This window comes from Vombatus ursinus, unplaced genomic scaffold (assembly GCF_900497805.2).
Source record: "Vombatus ursinus unplaced genomic scaffold, bare-nosed wombat genome assembly UNPS02004428.1, whole genome shotgun sequence".
In the NCBI taxonomy this organism is placed as follows: domain Eukaryota; kingdom Metazoa; phylum Chordata; class Mammalia; order Diprotodontia; family Vombatidae; genus Vombatus; species Vombatus ursinus.
This window is the reverse complement of record NW_020944206.1, coordinates 174,570-179,676: the sequence shown is the minus strand read 5'-3', so window position 1 is coordinate 179,676 and position 5,107 is coordinate 174,570. Positions and strand designations below refer to the sequence as shown.

At 39.9% G+C, this 5,107-nt stretch overlaps 1 pseudogene; it reads left to right on the top strand.

Annotated features, from left to right (window-relative positions):
* Positions 1–832: 832 nt before the first annotated feature.
* Positions 833–1,432, top strand: LOC114023463 (annotated as a pseudogene).
* The last annotated feature ends 3,675 nt before the right edge of the window (positions 1,433–5,107 follow it).

Genomic DNA, 5,107 nt, shown 5'->3' with positions numbered 1-5,107 from the left:
TCACTCTATTGTCTGGTATATATCCTCCTATGTATACCTTCTATGATGGCTGTTTTGTTATTGGCTTGGATAAATGGGTTTCTTTGCTATTCTCTTTGTGTGATCATTGTAGAATTGGTATTGGGTGGGAAAAGCCTTGGATATAGAACTTGGGGGTCCTCCTTCCCCCCAAAATGACAAAGTGCTCAAAAGTTGATTGGAACCCGATCATATCCACTAGATAAACAATATTTAAGGGAGCAGAAAGATATAATTCTAGCCCAGTACCCCTTACTCTTTGAGGAGAGCAGAGTAGTGGCCTTGGGCCCCAACCTCCTATTTCCTAGTCTGGCAGGAATGAAAGTCTCCCGTGGGAAAGGGTATGGGGAGAAGAAGCTAGAGATATCCATTGGGCCTTCCTTTGAGCCACACATGATTGAATCCTCGATATAGGTGGGCCTCTCTACACATATGGGGTCCACATACTTAACACTCTATTCCTGTATATAGTACTAGTTAAGCAATCTCCCTGGGCCTCAATTTTTCTATCTGTAAAATAAGGGGTTGGATTGGATGACCTTTAAGGCCCCTTTCAGTTCCAGATCCAGGATCGTCAGGCCTCTGACCTCATAAGATTCTACCAATCCATAAGCGGTGGTCAAAGGCCTGTTCTAACCCCTTTGAGCTCCTTGGAGATGCGAGGATTCCAAAGATGCCGTTGCCCTTAACAGCAGCCTGGGGGCGGAGCCTGAGAGAAGGCAGAACCAGTGCCATTTTCGAGGCGGAGGCAGAGCCAAAGCCAGGCCTGAGTTTCACTAAGCCCCCCAATTCTTGAGACTGAACCTCTGCCACAATGGACCCTGAGTATGATTACCTGTTTAAGCTGCTGCTGATAGGGGATTCGGGCGTGGGCAAATCCTGCCTCCTGCTGCGCTTCACAGACAACACCTACAGTGAGAATTGCATCACTACTATCGGAGTGGACTTCAAGATCCGCACAATCCAACTGGATGGCAAGACCGTTAAGCTACAGATTTGGGACACAGCTGGCCAGGAGCGCTTCAGCACGATCTCCTCGAGCTACTACCGTGGGGCCCACGGCGTTATCTTCGTGTATGATATGAGCAACCCCAAATCCTATGCCAGCGTGAAGCGTTGGCTGAAGGAGGTGGAGCGCTATGCCGGTGACAGCGCCAACAAGCTGCTGGTGGGCAACAAGAGCGACCTTGTTAGCGAGAAGATGGTGGACTCCGTCGAGGCCAAGAAGTTTGCCGATTCCCTCGGCATTACCTTCCTGGAGACCAGCGCCAAGAACGCCAGTAACGTCGAGAAAGTTTTCCTCACCATGGCCACCGAGATCAAGAATCGCATAAGAAGCGCGACCATTTCCAACGAGAAGTTCCCCGCCTTCAAGATCAACACTGTGCAGCTGGCATATTGGGGTTGTTGCTAAGAGGCCCAGCTGCGGTGGGGGGCTCCAAGATGGTGGCCGAGGAGATGGCCAACTCTTGTCATATTCTTGGTTAGTTCATTTAATTCCCCCAATTTCCTCCCAGGGGACGCCCCTCCGCTCTCCTGTTTAATGATTCGTTTTCCTTTAACTGAATGCTATTTACTCAATAAAATGCAATAACTTGTTAGAAAAATGTTGTCTCAGTGTGTTCAGTGTGTTACTAGACTCTTTAGTGATTTTTCCCCTTATTTAAAATAGGAACTCTAATGTGGAGCCAAGTGTGTAAGTGTTTGACATTTGGAGACCTTTTAGAAACCAATATAAATCCAGAGCTGGGAAGACCAGAGGTGTCAAACACAGCCTGTGAAAAGGCCCTTCAAGTAAGGTCAAAACCAAATGAAAATGTAATTGGGAAATGTTTAACAAAATAAAAGAAATATTTAACAAAAGACATTTTAAAAAATTTACAAAATAAATAAAATTTAAAAATACAATAGAATATAGATATAATGTTAATATGTAGCTTTTTAAGTCATCATGCTTAGACAGCAGGGATCCATTTCTATTTGACATCACTGTTCTTGACCAATCCCTCATTTTACAGATGAAGGAACAGGCCCAGGTAAGAGCAGTGACTTGTCCAGCATCACACACCTAGTAAGTAGCAGCTAGAATTTGAACCCAGGTTCCTTGATGCTAAATCCAGTACTCTTTCTGCCACACCTCACTGCAAAAAGTTTCCACATTGAAATGTACTGATTATAGCACCCCAACTAAACTGTCTATTAAAATCTTCTTTTTGACTTCTACAACTAGATATTTAACATGTCTCATTGTTCACTTTCAAAGGTTTTTTTTTTTTTTGTCGTTGTTCAAGGTTAATGTAGAATATCTCTACTACTATCTTCCTCTGATGCCTCATCTTGGAATGTAAGTGACCTTGGGTTTTTAAAGGTTAGGCCATCAGAGCACAAGTTCTCAGCCAGTCCTCTTGTTCAGTTGTTTCAGTCCTGTCTGACTCCTTGTGGCCCCATGTGGGGTTTTCCTAGCAAAGATAACAAAGTGGTTTGCCATTTCCTTCTCCAGGTCATTTTACAGATGAGAAAAATGAGTCAAACAAGATCAAGTGACTTGCCCAGGGTCATACCACTAGTGTCAGAGGCTGGATTTGAACTCAGCTCTTACTGACTCCAGGCCTGGTACTCTATCCACCATGCCACCTACCTGCCCCTAGCAAATCCTAACAATCTGGGAAAAGGCTTTGAGTGTGGGCCAAGTGATGGACCATGGACCTATTCATCAAGAACCAGCCTCGCCATCTGCAGAAATGCCCATAGTCACAGTGTGACTGAAAACTTAAATACAGTTGATGAATAGTTCTTAAAAATTTAAAGTACCTAAAATAACAAAATGGAAAACAAAGCCCTTTCTCCTCCTCAAAAAAAAGAGTCCAAATTAGCAAGCCATGAATTAAAACTCCCAAAGAATACCACTTCTGGTGTTTACAGAATTAGAGACAGAAGGTACAACTCCTAAGAGACAAATATGGTCCAAGAGAAGGTAAGATATAGAAAACTAATGACCAAGAACACTATTGAAATTGTTATAAAAAATATCAAATAAAATATTAGTGAAGAGGTTACAGTAAAATATTTGTAAAATGATTCACTATGACCAGACAATTTATATAAAAATGCAAAATGGTTTAAGATTAAGAAAATTATTAGCATAATACATATACGAATAGGAAAAATAATTTTAAAATTGAGATTGTCATTAGTTTTTTCAAAACCACTAATTTATCCAACAAATTCTAAAATGCATAGGAATAAAAAGGACTTTTCCTTAATATGATCAAAAACATTTATTTAAAATCAACCCATCACATTATTTGTCACAGAGTAACACTGAAAGCTTTCCCAATAAAATCAGAGGTGAAACAAAGGGTATCCTTTGTCATCTACTATCATTTGCCAAAAAAAAGAATAAGTAGCTGCAAAAGGAGGCAGTATTACCTCCTTGTGGAAAATGTGATGGTTTATTTAAAGAACCCTAGAGAATCAACAGAAAAAAAATGAGAAAATAGTTTCAATAAAGGAACAGGATATAAAATAAATCTACAAGACAGCATTTTGGGATATAGCTCTAAAAATGCAGGAGAAAGAAAAAGGTAGAGACATTCCCTTACAGAGCACAACAAATACATGAACTATCCAGTGGTTAACCTAGTAGGACACATGAAGAATTTAGACAAATACAATTAGAAAACGATTTTCACAGAAATAAGCAAATCCACGAGCAATTGGATAGTGATTTGTAATTGTTTTTTCAAACTATCTTATACCATATACCACAATACATTCTAAGTGAATAAAACAGTTTAAACAAAAGACTAAAACAACACCATTTTTAAAATTACAGTGGTTTGGAAGGTTAGATCTTCCATAGCTGGGGAGAAGAGAAAGATTCTTAACCAGCTACGAAATAGAAAATTTTAAAAGGGAACCTGGACTATTTTGATTATAAGAATAAGGACTGACCCTGTAATTTTACTGCTTTAGGGAACTCCTAGATGGGAGAATTCCTTTTATCAGTTCGGGTCACCACCTACTCTGAAACTTAGACAGTTGCCTAGACTGGAGGTGTCAAACACCCAGCTGCTGGAGGATGCAGCCCACAACATTCCCAAGTGTGCCCTGAACCAGATTCAAATGTAATTGGGAAATTTATTAAAAAAATAAAATGCAGTAAAACAGAGATAATATTTCATTTTAAAACTAAGACAATATGCAGCCTGCAGGGACTTTGCATATGGTTTAGCACCAGGCCCCGACCTCCACCCCCCTCACCCACACACCCCCCTTTTCTATTTGAGTTTGACACCATTAACCTAGAGCATTAAAAGGTTAAGTGATATGCCCAGGATTACCCAACCAGTAGACAGATGGATGGATGGGTGGATGGATGGATAGATAGATAAATATAGATCTAGATAGTACATCTGTGGAGTACCTTCTATGTACTAGGCACATGGTACGTATAAAGGGTGCTACTTGAATTGAGGTCTTCCTAACTCTCAGGCCAGCTTTATCCACTACACTATAGTGCCTGTCATTTTGATTACATAAAATTAAAAAGCTTCCTTCTTCTCCCCAAACCCTAGTATTGATAGAAAAATGAAAAAAATAGAGACTACAGAAAAGGAAATATGAACAATTTTCAAAAGAACTACAACAATCATCTGCAAAGTTGTTCAAAACTAATAATCCCTTGATTCAAGTACTCAATCATTATTGAAATGCCAATCAAAGCATTAGCAAAATTATAACTCATACAATTAGCTAAGCTAACAATCATAACAATAAGCTAACATTCATTATTAGAGGGACTCTGGGAAGACAGGCAACCCAAGTCACTTCTGGTGGGGCTATGAACCGGTTCAACTGGCCTGGAAAACAATTTGGAAGAAAAATTTCAAAACTGTTAATCTCCTTTGACCAAGAGATCCTATCACATATGTGAACTATAGCTCAAGTGTGTCACTGAAAAGACAAGACCCAGATGTATAAAAATATTCATAGAAGCATTGTTTGTGATCATAAAAAAATGTGAGCCAAATAAGTGCCCCAGGACACAGCTGCATAAATTATGTCACAGGGAATAGTACTATCCAAT